The 14,406-nt window shown below is 45.5% G+C and overlaps 1 protein-coding gene across 5 annotated transcripts in view; it reads left to right on the top strand.

Annotated features, from left to right (window-relative positions):
- SLC7A1 (solute carrier family 7 member 1) overlaps positions 1 to 14,406 on the top strand; it is a 66,447-nt gene that overhangs the window by 26,346 nt on the left and 25,695 nt on the right. For 3 of the 5 annotated variants that reach the window (XM_028504719.2, XM_036018361.1, XM_036018362.1), the window contains one exon: positions 5,014 to 5,112. The exons of the other annotated variants lie outside the window; for them this stretch is intronic. The gene's annotated coding sequence lies outside the window, so the exon portion shown is untranslated. The remainder of the gene's footprint in view (positions 1 to 5,013; positions 5,113 to 14,406) is intronic. 5 annotated transcript variants of the gene reach the window in all.

The following is a 14,406-nucleotide window of genomic DNA, read 5'->3' as shown; positions in this document are numbered from 1 at the left end:
GGAATCACCAGATTGCGAGGCCAGTGGCCCTTCATTTGGTGCGGAATGGGCTGGAGTAATTTTAGTTATTAAAGGGTTCAGGGGTAGGAGGAACATCTGGCTGTTTTCTTGGCCACATTTCCTTTCAAGTTTGTAATTTCCCCCCCTAATAAGCATTGCAGAACCACAATGTCTGTCTATTGTGCAGCCTTTCAAACAGCTTTTCTGCTTAAATGTTGTTGCTGCCTTAGGGATTGGACAGAAACTGATTAGGGTCCCAAATAAAGGTGGAGTCAGGGTGGACATTGGCAACAGGGAGAAGGGGTGACTCACTCACGCTCTGAAGTGGACACTGGAGTCCATTTTGTGAGTGTGCCTGGGGACCACCAGTACCAGCCATACTACCCACTGTCATCAAGCAGAGACAGCACGTCATCACTGAGAAACTGGTCCCTGAGAATGCATTGTGTGGCCACAGAGCCGTGGAAGTCAGAATGTGTGGGTAAGATGGAAATGCAGGGGAGCGTGATGTGTAAAGGTATTTTGGTTTCTGCTGTCATCTAAGCCTGCCTGTTGTGAGTTAACAAGAGTCTGTAGATTTGTGGAAAAATCCAAAGGGCAGAGTTTTAAGACTGGGAGGCTAGTAAACAGAGGAGATCATTCCTGAGTTCCTGTGGCCCAGAAAATGGGAATGTGATTCCCATTCTGGAGTCACATTCTCTTAGCGCATTGCAGGTGCAGCCCCTGTGATGCCACTTCTTGATGCCACCCCACTGTGCGCATACCGCGGGCTCATAGAGAGAGAGCAAGAAAGCGTGAGAGTCTGAGGACAGTTCTGGAGCCTTTGGTGGTGCCTGGAGGCCTGCCCTCGTGCTTCTGGGCACATTGTGGCTCCTTCTGCAGTTCAGGTCTTGACTCTGCCGTCTGTCTCTTCCCTTGAACAGGAAGGCTAGTTCGGCAACTCCCTCGGAGTGCTTTTCAGCCTCAGCCCATGGTCCCTGTTAACAATCAAGTTCAAGCTGAAATTCCGAAAGTTTATGTCAAATAAAAAATTAATTATTGTCTGTTTTTTTCAAACTACAAATGCCGTCCTTCCAGAATTCTGACACCCTGCTTATCCCTTTGGCTAGAGGAACTTGGCCGTCCCAAAGGAGCTCTGTTCTTGCCGCAGTTCTTGGTTGGAGGCAGTGGTCTTAAGAATAGCTGCTGACTGCCTTGAACTGCGTGTGCTTCCTCCCTCTTGTAGCTTCATTCCCGACAGTGACCCTGATACCTGACCTCCTTGTGGGATGCCATTGCAGTTCATCTTGTTTCTAATTACTTAGTGGAATTGTGTTAGGGGATCAGAAGTATGCTGCCTCCACTTAATATTTCATCCATTCTTATTTTTTGAAGAGGTGTTCCCAGTAGTAGAATTTAAAACTCTGTGAAGACAGGAATTTTGGTGTAGTTAGTTCGCTGCTGCATCCCTGGTTAATTGTGGAACAAAGGACAGTACAAAAACTCATTCATGGGCAAAGCACCTATTTAAGTTGCCAAAACATTGGGCATTATGTTTAATAACATTAAAAAATATTTGCTTAATGGTATGTAGTGAAAGGAAAGATCTGATTCCTTTTGATTTATAAATTGTTCAGTAGAAGTTCATTTGCAGATGTTCTTAAGTTATCTTATGTACATATCTCTCATCGGCGTGATTGTCACGTGGTACCATGGCCACACCTTGGCGGCTCCTGTGTGGTCCTGGGAACCTGCCAGGGGTAGTGTTGGAATGCTGCGTGCTGTGTTTATAAAATGAACGACATTGAGTTCTTTAGGCATGAGGCGTATGCAGCATTCTCTTTACTCTGTTTTCAGCAAGTTGATTTTCAAATCTGAAAAAATGGAATTACTTGGTTGGAACATTCTGGGATTAAAGCAAAGTGGTGCTAATGGATTGATCTGCCAGGCATTTGGCCCCATTAACCCTGGCGAGCTCACCCCAAATCAATGCACAGCTGTTCTTTCTTCATGACTTGCAACTTGGGTGTGAATTGCTTCTAACAGGACAGTGTGAACAGATCAGGAATCACTGTCGGCTGCTCCCTGGAGCCTGGAGAGGCCAGCAGCTGCTTTCCCGACCAAGCAGGGGGTTAGGTTTGGTTGTGTTCACATCACTGGGCAGCCCAGACAAGCAGCAGTTCTCAAACTGTTCGGTCTCAGGACCCCCTCATGTTTGCAGTCTACTGAGGGCTCCCAGAGCTTTGGCTGAAGTGGGTTGTATGTATCAATGTTTATCACATTACAAATATTCATTTATTGATCCATTTGAAAATAGCATCAATAAACCATTTCATGTTAACATAACATTCTAATGAAAATAAATATTTTCCAAAACCTAAAAATATTTAATTAGGAGCATTGCCGTCTTACATATTTGCAAATCTCTTTAATGTTTAGCTTAGTAGAAGGCAATGGTCTGCTTGTGCCTCAGCTTTTATTTAATTTTATGGGTTTTAGAAGAAAGGGAGGAAGGGGAGAGAGAGAGAGAAACATGATTTGTTGTTTTACTTATGAATTCGTTCATTGGTTGATTCCTGTATGTGCCCTGACCGAGGACTCAACCCCCAACCTTAGCGTATGGGGGTGATGTTCTAAACAGCTGAGCTACCCAGCCAGGGCACGTCAGTCAGTTATGATGTGTTGTTTTAGTTGTCGTGTGTAAAGAAAAGATAGCCTCCGGGATGTCCCTGGAAGGGAGAAGTACTTCAGTAGCCTTTCCAGATAATCGTGGACATGTTCTTTTGATACTACACGGAAACTCACAGGTGGTGGTGGGTTCCTCTGTGGAGTCTGAACCACATCAGTGAGCTTTTGTGCTGAATACTGCACAGATCTGTTCTGCCTTTTGAGCCAGTCCGTCACCAGGCGGGTATGACCCGTGTTACTGCACTACTGCCTCAGCTGAATTATGCAGATCTGGCATGTAGACACATTTAATCATGTAATATTTTTCTAAAAATCACAATTGTCAGTATCACCACCAATGACATGAGAAACCCCTTTAAGTTTTGGGAAGGTGTTGAGATCTTGGCAATAGATGCAAGTTTTCTAAACTTCTGAGGGGTTTTTTTTTGTTTTGTTTTGTTTTGTTTGCTTGAAAGCTCTAATTTTGTCATCAACAACAAAGGCTGCCAGTTGTTTGCCCTCTAGGTTCTGCTGCTCTCACTCCCAAGTTTTCTTTCCAAGGTGCAGGTGCAGTCGTGGCATGGCTCCGACACAAGGACTTCAGTGACCTCATCCCCAGCCCCAGCGGTCTGACAGTTTCCAGGCTTGTTTCTACATTTTTTAAGTGGCTTAAAACAATGCAAACTTGTTACCTTACAGTTCTGGAGGTCGGAGGCTGAACTAGGTCTCACAGGGCTCCGATGGAGGTGTTGGCAGGGATGCGTTTCTCTAAGGCCCTTAAGAGAGAATCTGGTTCCAGGAGCTCGTGAGCAGGTGATCAATGAGAAAAGTGTATGTTTCTGTAAAGATAGAGCAAATATGGAAAAGTGTCAAATATCAGGAAATGTAGATGAAGAGTATGCAAATACTCATTTAACTTTTATGTAGGGTTAGGCACTTTCAAAGTAGAAAGTGGAAAGCCCTGGTTGGCATAACTCAGTGGATTGAGCATGGGCTGCGAACCAGTGTCGCAGGTTCAATTCCCAGTCAGGGTACATGCCTGGGTTGCAGGCCATGACCCCCAGCAACTGCACATTGATATTTCTCTGTCTCTCTCTTTCTCCCTCCCTTCCCTCTCTAAAAATAAATAAATAAAATCTTTAAAAAAAAAAAGAAAGCGGAGTAGATGAAATATGACCGGGGAATGAATGTATGGGCAGTGTAGGCTGGAATTGGGTTCCCATTGTTGAAGAGATGAAACGCCATCAACTGCATCTTCGTTGTATTTCTGGCATAGTGACAATCCTCCGTGGGCTCACATTAGTTACAAATCATATTCAGGAAGCTTAATTAAACCTCCCCAGCTCTTGGGTCACTGCGTATGTGCAAAGTAGAAAGGATAAGATTGAGAAAGCGGAGGACTTTCTGTGCCACTGAGAGGTCTTTCCTGGCACGCCCTCAGGGAAGTGTGACCTCGCTGCGTTCAGACTGTGGCACCCCCAGTCACTGACCCCATTCCTTGTGGGACTGCAGGCCGCTCCACCAGGTGCATCAACAGTGCACACCCTACACTGACTGCAGTTGGGCCTGTCTGTATGTCTGCTCAGTGCCCGTGTGTCAGCCGGTACAGGAGGTTCCCTCATGAAATGATTGACTATACAGATTGGAGTGCGACTATTTCCTGAAGGAACCAGCTAAGGCACAGGTGGCAAACACAAGGCCCGCAGGCCGATTCCCGTCCTCCACCTTGTTTTATCCGACCTGGCACCTTGTTTCTACCCTGCGGTGGCACCCAGCTCTCACTTAACTGGTTAAGGAGTAGTTACACTTATACAGTCCTAAATTACATTCGGCCCTTTGAAGGCAACCGCGAGGCTGATGTGGCCCCTGTGAAAATGAGTTTAACACCCTTGACAAGGTTTTCTGCCCCCCCTGACTTCAGTTCTCAATACCAATGTCAGGAAAAGGTTCACTTCCCTTCCTGGTCCCTAGTGAGGGCCCCAGGTTCTTGGGTACCACCTCTATGCCCTAGGTTTGTGGAAATGGCTTATGAGTGTGACAATAGCATCTTTATTCAAAATATGGCCTTCTTTTTGTAGAAGTGATGTGGTAGGATCGCTGGGTCTGAGGCCATCTCATCCTGTTTCCTGTCTTCTTCTGAATTCCCTTGCTGATGCCCCTGCCTGGTGGTGCTCAGCCCTGTGTCTGCTCAGTCCCTGTTACATGACCCCTACCTCCCCGCCTCCATCTGGTTCTCCACTGGTGTTACAGCTGGGATGTCCTTCCTGGTGCCAAGCCAAAATGGAGTCATTCCTCTTGTGACAACCAAGGCACGGAGATTCGGGGGCCAAAACAGATTGTGTCTGATGTCTCTTCTTGGCCTTGCAGGAGCCTGAAACCCCCAGCTTATCCTTCCTGAGACGTCGTTGCTCCAAGACCCAGACGATTGTCGGGGGACAAGGTGACAGTCCTTAGATCATATTCCAGGTACAGTCTGCCCATCAGCAACTGAGTAGTGTGGTTATCACTTTTGTGCTAGAATGTATTATTCACTTAGACCTTTAGTCAGTTGTTGACTTTTCAAGTGAACTAACAACCAAAATCCTTAGTTGTCATCCTTTTAAAATTTATGGCTGCTGTGCTTTTTCAAAATCATCTAGCACTTTTGGCTCTGGCCAAGTAGCTCAGTCGTTTAGAGCACTGTCCTGATACACTAAGGTTGTGGGTTCAATCCCCAGCTAGGGTACATACAGGAATCAACCAATGAGTGCATGGATAAATGTAACAACAAATCAGTCTCTCTCTCTCTCAAATCAATAAATAAAATTTAAAAAAAAAGAATCATCTAGCACTTCCATCTCATCAGAAAGCAGGTTTTACCCTTTCACAGTGGTGGGTTTCTTAAGTTCCTACATTTTGTTCAAGCAGAACTCTTAATACCTACAGATGGTAAGGCCTTTTGCACAAAGGCCAGGGCCAGCAGACACCAGGTGCTGTGTCGTCAGCAACATGTGGAGGGGCCTGTGCTCTGTGCACCAGCTGCTGGCTACTCCATGATGGTGTGCACGGCGTGCCAGTGATGCACTGGGCTGCATTTCTGCCTTTGACCATGGGAGACTTTGCATTTCTTAAGGTCAAGGGCAAGCTCCGATTTCTTTCCTGTTCTCAGACTTTTCCTCTTGTTCCTATTCCTCTCCCTCTTCTATTTTTCACTCTTTTACTTAAGCATTCTTCTGTAGTTTGTTCTGTGGTTTAGGTGCTATAAGGATCAGTGTGTGTCAGGTGGGTCACAGGAGCCAGGCGGGACGGTCAAGGCTAGCCTGCGGGGCTTAGCATGTGCATCTCTCGTACAGTTAAGAGTAGCTCCAGTTTTATTAGACTCTTATTTTGGGGTTTGGCATGGGACACAGTGAGGGAAAAAGTGTTCTGCTATTGAAATACTTGAAAGCTTTTTTTGTTATTATTCCATTTTTTAAAAATGGGTTTACCACATAGAGACTTCATCATTGTCACTATTTTATTCCTCACAAAAAATGGAGGTCATGTTTTCAGGTGTGTGTGTGTGTGTGTGCTTGTATAAAGAATGTCACCTGCCTTTTATCCTTCTCTCACATTCTTACATTCCTCGGGGCCATGTATAGTCTTAATCCCAAATGTGTAGCTATATTAAGAATGCCCACATGATCAGGGATAAGGAGCCCACACAGACTCCTTCATCAGAGGGACTTTGTGGGGATCTGGCCATTGCCTTTTGCCACATGTCAGCATCTCCCGAGCAGCTGCCTTGAATAGAAGGAAGGAGGAGGGGCTCCCAGAGCTCCTAGTTCTCAGGGGGATTATGGCTGTAAGTAAGCACCTTATTTTTGAGGCTGTTGCAACCTCATACATGTCAGAAGCAACCTTGTAAATACTAGGTGCACTTCTGCAAAGACAGTAAAATTAGATCCTTGCCAGCAGGGAAAGGGGAGGAGGGTATTCAGTGGAGTGCCAGAAGCCACTGTAAGCCTCGAATACTTTTTTCCTTTTCCTTCTCAGAAGTTATTGAGTAAAAGTGCTTAAATCAGGGTGAGCTCATTCTGCATTCTTCCTCCTCTTGCTGCAGTGGTTGATGTGTTTCTGCTGTTGTAACAGACTGTTGTAGAACCTCTTTCTCTGTTCCCTAGTACGGGGCATGGCGGGGGCGAGGGTTTGCACCTGAGTGAGAGGCCTGAGTCAGGCTGTCTGCATCGTGGGGTGGACAGTGCTGGGACAAAATGTGTGGTGAAGCCCTCAACCATCCTTAGGTGCTTGGGCACAGGTCCTGAGCCATCGCTGAGTCAGAGAAAGGCACAATCTGTCTACTGGACACCACCATGATGTGTCCTTCTCGGGGGGAGACACACAGACCAGAGATGGTGACAGAGATGGTGCATCTCTGGGAGGCTTTGCTGTCTCTGCCACACCTGTTTGTACTCTGTGATTGATCATGTTGTCTCCTTCTTCAAGAGGGCAGGGGGCGCTGTTCCACTCCTTCCTGTGGTGGATGCAAGACAGTATTTGCTGTAGGATGGGTGGTTGTTTGTGTCTTCCTGTGCAGCTTCTGAACACCCTGAGAGCAGGGACAGTACAGGAGAGTGGCACAGGGTAGACACACAGTTTTCAGAAAATGAAACAATAGTTATTTAATATATGCCGTTCTTCCAGAAGGAGGGAACTACTTTCAAGTCATTCAGCCTTAACCAAGAAAAAAAATAATTTCAGGTGAAGTAAAGATTAGTTCAGCTACCAAAGCAAAGACCGTTGAAACCTTGAAGGTTTAAAGAGAGAATGAATGCAGACTCATGATCTCCTAGTCAGAACTCATCTTAAACTTAGCAGCAGTGACAACACACATCTGTCTTTTTGCAGCTTCTCTGGTCAGAGCATGGTGCCAGTGGTGCTATGCTGAGTTCCCCGTGGTCGCCCTCAGGAGCTGACTGGGGCTGGGTTCTCACGTAGAGGCTCGGCTCAGGTAGAAACTGCTTCTATGCTCCTTCAGGTTATTAGCCAGGGGCGTTTCCTGTGGTAGTGGGGTTTAGGGCCCTGTCCTCCTGCTGGCTGACCTGGAGGCCACCTACATGGCCTTTTACTTCATTGAGCCGGCAAGGAGAGTCAGCCTGCAGCATGCAGCCTTACATAATGTCACATAGTCACAGGAGAGACATCATACCCTCTGTCATATTCCGTTGATTAGGAGGAAGTCCCAGTCCCCGCCCACACTCATGGGAACACTAGAGGTGGGGTTTATGGGGCCACCTTAGAGGGTCCACCAAGGTCACCTTTCTTGGTTCCTTGAGAGGAGGGATTGAAAAGTGGTTCCCACCTGCTATTCATGTTTAAATCTATTAAAAGATCACAACTCTCCAGGATCCATTTATCCTTCCTGCAACATGGAGGCATTCTTGCCCTTGGACCTGCAGGGTAGTGCACGGTCCCAGAGTGCTCCCTTCTGCTTGGGGACATTGGGGGTTAAACTGCTTTTTGTGAGCTGCCTTAGCACCCAGTGGTGGCTTCATTGGGTTGTTTGTGTAGGGAAATGTGGCCTGAGTCTAAGGCGACTGACATCAGGGAACTTCCCCACAAGAAGAGATGCCCTCACAATGGATTTCTGTGGCAATGGGCTGTGTAGAGAACATTTTAAGGGTGTAAATTGCAGTGTCTATTTTTAGCCTTTAAAAAATAATGAAAAGCAGCAGAAGCCTGTGCTGTGTCTCCTGATTCACTAAAGACATGGAGCGGTAAAGCAGTAACCAGAGGAGAGGGAATTTCAGTGAACCACAGCCTGGATAATTGAGGGTAGACATATTGAGAGCTGGGGGGTCAAGTGAAAGAACATTCTGGACTGATAGTCTGTGGTTGGCTATTGCACTGGAGCCTTCTATGAAAGCTTAGCACGTGACACACTGCCTGTGATGTATGTGCCAGCAGAGTCCATGTGATGTGCAGAAAAGACTCCTTCACACCTAACGCCACGGCCTGGCTCTCTGGTCTAGTGGAAGTAACTACATTTGTTCATCTCTGGCTTCAGCCCCACCCTCTGGTGCAGTCCTCTCCTGGGCTGTGATTGCTCTGGAACTCACAGGCCCTCCTGTAATTGGCCATTTGTTTCTGATGCCTCAACCTCATTCCAGGTAAATGGAGCCCCATTCTACTCTCTGATAGAGACTTTTCTGTGACCATCTACCAGGATGTTTTCTCCAAGTATATTACTTAAAATGCAATCTCAAAGCAGAGAAACATGGCAGGCAGGTAGTTGTTGGACTGAGCACAGGGAAGGTGGTGAACCACAGCACGAGGCTGTGATGTTGCTTTCTGTCTTTAAAGCTTTTCTTGAAATTTTGAAATTTTGGCCACCTGTGAATTATGGTTGCAAATAAGACAGTAATACCTCTATTAAATGTGGCATTGAGGGCTTAGGGGTGGTATGTGCCTGGCATACAACACAGAGATAGTTCCCATGGTAACCACAGGGGTGTGCCTTATTTATGTCTCAGGGCTTTTTGAGGAAAACACAGGGATAGGGAACAAGTGGCAGGTGACTGTGAAAGGTGGTAGTGTTGGCTTGTGCAAAAGATACTTTATTAGTTGGATTGAAATACTGTTCTCAAAGGTGAGCCTACTGATTTGCGGTCCCGTAAAACAAGGCTGCCCACCAGCCCTGGCAGTTCTGGTATCACTCCCTTCTCCAGTCTGTCCTTCACAATGAGACCAAAGTAATCCTCTCAATATTATTGAGTTGGCCAAAAAGTGTGTTTGGTTTTTCCATAAAATAAAAGGAATGTTTTTCATTTTCATCAGTAACTTGATTGATTTGGATATTTTGAGTATGTCGGGCATCTCCCGCTATTGGCGTCTAAGTGGGTAAAGGCGAGGGGTGCTGCTAAACATCTTCCAATGCAGAAGACAGCTGCACAGCAAAGGATTATATGGCCAAAATGTCAGTAGTACCAAGAAACTTCACAAACCACGCTGACATGTTCAATCAGTCACAGAACCTTTTCCACACACTGCACAAATCCTTTTTTGCATTCCAGTTGCATTTTTACCTTTGTTGAAATATTAAAGCATAATATGCCAAAAATGTTGCATGTTTTTCCATCCTTAGTATTAAAATGGCTTCACAAAAATTCACCAATTTTGATGTCTTTTTTTAATGCACAGTGATATGACAGCTGTCATAATAAAATCTAACAAAATTGTTTTTAATGAAGTTCAAGACAACTAAGCACTGCTAAAGCCATTGTATGGAAAAAAACAAATGAATTTCATGGCCAACCCTTCTCTGCCCTTCTCTGCTTCAAAATTTTATATCTGAGCAAAGTGTAAATCACTCATCTGGCCATTCGAGACTCCCCTGCTCCTCCCCACACACCTATGCTCCAGCCTAACCTGGTACTGTCTGATGGGTGGCATCTGTGGCTTGGCTGTGCTTTATTTCCCCCATCGCCCCTTAGGGTATGTTGTGCTGAAAGGTGACAGGTCAGGACAAAATTCACTGCATCCCCCATAGTATGTAGTACAGAAACGTGTGTGTGTACAGGTTTCTCTCTCTGAGTGGCTGCTGGCTTTTGAATAACCTCTGAACCACTCTGTTCTGACATCTGTTCTTTGGAGCTCACATTGTTTTCCTGATTTCAGTCTCGTTCTGCAAATGATACAGTGAAGCTCAGAGACGTGTCTAGAGACACAGCCTGTGAGGGGTGAGACTACGACTGCCCATTACAGACCCTTTATTCTTGGGCATTTTTCTAGTTAAAAACTGACCAAATAGCAACAGTTCCATATGGTTCAACCTAATCCTATTGTATATAAAAGACTTTAACTACCAGGCAGCTGTGGCTTCCAGCTCTGTGGGTTTATCCTGGCCTAGGCTGTGGGTTGTAGAAAGAGTTTCCTCATTGCTTTCTGGGTCAGTCCTAGATGAATATCTTTTCATATTTACTTCTGGGAATTTGCAAATATGCACAGAGATGAAGAAAAGCAAAATAAACCCCATGTACTCAGTTATCCACCCCTCTTAGATGGACCCTTGACATGGGTTTGACTTGTCTGTGGGCCCTCTTGCCTTTCTTTTTCCCACTTGCTTCTTCGTTGGTTTCATCAAAAGAGATTTACTTTCCTTTAATTCAGAAGGCATACACACTCATAGAAAAAAAATGCCAAAATGCTAAAAATAAAATTGTCCATCTTCTCCTATTCAGAGATAACCACCTCAATTCTCCTTCTAGACCATTCTTGATGTACACTTCCATTCATATGTTATCATTTTAAGTGTTTCTATATGTGCTATGTTGACACTTCCCTCCACTTTTATCAGAGATGTGGCATCTCTGACACAATATAAAATCATTTGCTTTGGCCACTCTCCCTCCACTGCCTTGCTTCCCAAGCCTCTGTTCTCTCCATGTGCTTTCCAGAACTCTCCACTGAAGTCACAGCTGGCTTTTGCCACCCAAAATATAGTCAGCCTTCTGTACCCACAAGTTTCATATCTGCATGTTCAACCAACTGTGGATTGAGAGTATTAGACAAAAAATGTTTTGTTGTTGCTGATGTGTACTACGTAGTTTGGTTTGGCCTATAATGACTGACTGCATCTCTACTGAACATTTGCAGACTTTTTCTTGATGTTATCCCCTAAACAATGCAATATAACAACTATTTACATAGCATTTACATTGCATTAGGTATTATAAGTAATCTAAAAGAGATTTAAGATTTACACAATGGCATTCTATGCAGCAGAAAGAAAGAAGCTCCTACCCTTTGCAACAGCATGGATGGAACTGGAGAGCATTATGCTAAGCAAAATAAGCCAGGCGGTGAAAGACAAATACCATATGATCTCACCTTTAACAGGAACCTAATCAACAAAACAAAGATACAAGCAAAATATAACCAAAGATTTTGAAATAGAGAACAGGCTGACAGTGTTCAGAGGGTAGAGGGGAGGGAATTTCAGGGGAATTTCAGGGGAAAAGGGGAAGGGTTTACAGGAACAAGTATAAAGGACACATGGACAAAAACTAGGGGCAGGTGGAGATGGGAGGGAGGTGGGGAGGGATGGGTGGGTGTGCTGGGATGGAAGTAAAAGATAGAAAATTGTACTTGAACAATAATTAAAATAAAATTACTTAAAAAATAAAAAAATGTATAGGAGGATGTGTATAGGTTATATGCAAATGCTACACTGTTTTATATAAGAGACGAGCTTCCTCATTTTTACTGTCCACAAGGGTGGGGAGGAGGTCTTGGAACCAATCCCACTGGATACCGAGGAACGACTGTAGCTACTGTTCCTCAGTCCCGAATAAAGCTCCTGTGGCCTCTGAGACAATGGGCCTTGTTCAGTGGCCAGAGGGAAGTGGGTGGGTTTATGCTGATCAACTGTACCTTGTGAATAACTAATTAATAGTCCTGTTAATTTTTACAGGACTATTGGCATTCAAGAAGAGGTTGTCACTTAACCCACGTCAATCTTTTATCTGTAGGATTTCAGGCAAGGCGACAAAGTAAGAATTGTTAGGCAGTGGTGAGAAGCTTGGTCAAACTTGAGTCTGTTTGGCACCTGGTGTGGAATAGTGCTTTTGGGATTAGATGACCTAGGTTCTTTTTAGATCCAGACCCCACTACTTGCAAGTTAGGGGCCTGTGGACAATATTAGCCTCATGGTTTGTTAAGCTGAGTGTGAATGCTGGGCACCATGAGGTTCAGCCACCATGCTGGACTGAGTGCCTGCCCGTGCCACTGAGAAGATGCAGTACCTGTAGGCTGCAGATTTCAGAAAAATGTCAAGTGTCTTTACAACTGAGGCTTCTGACTAGATGCAGAGATGTGCTCAGGTGGATTTCCAGGCTTTCTGCCTTTGTCCTAACTTGATGAAATTGACCTTTTTGCCCCACCAAAGCAGCAGTCTTTGAGACAGACAGCTAAACCTTCCCTTGGTCCCACATTCCTCTCCTGGAGCTCTATCACCCTGTCAGCCTCCTCACCCTGACCCTCTGCTTCCTGGGGTAGGACTGTGGATTTATGCATTTCCTTAAACCCTGGCTGTGTCAAGCACAGGGGTGAGATGAGTGAATTTTGTTCCTCGTGGCTTGGGGTCAATCAAATGTAGGCCCTGGAGGGCTTTAAAGAGTCCAGGTCCCCCCACCACCTCAGACGGACTGTTGCCGCCCAGCGAGGGTGCGTGGGTGTGAGCTGGCCCTGCCTCGACTCCAGACTTTGACTGCTGGTTTTTTAGTTTTAACACCTGCTCCCAACCCCCATACTTTTGGTTCAGTTCTGTCATTTCTTACCTCCTTTTCACAATGCTGTGCCTATTTCTTGGGTTGCCATGTTTAATGTCTGCTGTCTGGTTTTTAAAAAATTTAAGTTCTTGCACCTGGGCCTCCTGACATCTGGGAGGATGTGGAGATCCGGCTTTGAGAACACTTCCTCCAGCACAGGTTTTTTTCCTTGCCTGGAGTCTTCTCCTCTCCCACAATGGCCAGAGTCCTAGAATGCCCCATTTTGGACCCCTCCTACCACCTGGTGGCAGATCACTCAGTCACAGGCATTCTGCTTCCTTCCTTGTTACAGTTGTATGAGACCTAGAGACCCACAGGTGCCTCAGGGCAGCCACCCACAGGTGGGCAGCTGCTCTCTCTGTAGGGAGCCGAAGTGACGTAGTTGACTATGTCTGCCCACCCATTAGTGGGATCCCATAAGGCTAGCACCCAAGCAAAGAGCTGCCTCTCTTTAGCATGGTGAGCTGGGGACCACAGTGCACATCCTGTTGGAATGGTAGCTTCACTCTGGCTGGTGCCCACCAGGTGCCTGAGGAAAGGCTACTGGGGCCTGGGCCATTCTAAAGACCATCACTCACTTCAAGGAGGAGTCAAAGTTTTGACTAGTAAAATGTCAATATTAGGATTTTGATCAATGAATGGCATTTATGAATTTAGTATATATAATAGCCTACATCAGACCCCTTCAGGCCATTAAGCTGGACTTTTTCAGTGGTGAAGCTATCACTAAATATGATTTTAAAAATCATACCATTCATATCTGCCCACTTTCATCCAGAAACCTTCAAAACAGAGCATAGAGAAGTCTTTATCTCTAAAGTCCTGACCACTGATTGATTAATTTATTGCTATTTTTATAGAGTAATTACTAGGGGGAAAAATTACTTAGAGTTTGGATTTCTGTGGGAAAGGAACAGATTTCCCTTAGCTTTTCTAGGAGGATTTCACAGAAGGTAAGTGTTTTTTAATGATAAATGGCCAGGGAGTACAATGGGTTGGAGGCCCTTGCAAGATTTCTGTCAAAATTTCAAATAAAAGTAGGTGTCAACAACTGTACTCACTCCTCCCCATGAGAAGGGATAACCTGGTTTCCAGCTAATGCTTTCAGAGCCTTCTGCTGATTTTCTGCACATCTCCCGACAGTAGGAAGTCTGTATAAACCTGGCGGTGCTGGGGCTGGAATGTGGGGTTCACTGCAGGGGAATTTCTGTGCAGTCTCACTGCTGGTGGAACCTCCAGCTTTGGAGTCCCAGCTCGGGTGTCAGGGGCGGCCTGGCATGCTCAGGGTACTGACACATGATGCCACTTGGAGGACATGGTTTCGCGTTATTTCAAGGAGACAGAAAGGCTATTTCCTAAAAACAAAGCCAGGACACAGTGTCGTGTTTTCCCCTACCCTGGAAGGTAGGCATGAGCACCTAACTTGAGACAGCGGCACCCTCTGAACGATCAGATCTGCACCTCTCAGCAGTGC

This window comes from Phyllostomus discolor, chromosome 2 (genome assembly GCF_004126475.2).
Source record: "Phyllostomus discolor isolate MPI-MPIP mPhyDis1 chromosome 2, mPhyDis1.pri.v3, whole genome shotgun sequence".
Taxonomy (NCBI): domain Eukaryota; kingdom Metazoa; phylum Chordata; class Mammalia; order Chiroptera; family Phyllostomidae; genus Phyllostomus; species Phyllostomus discolor.
Note: the sequence above shows the minus strand (reverse complement) of the source record. Positions and strands in the feature narration are given on the sequence as shown.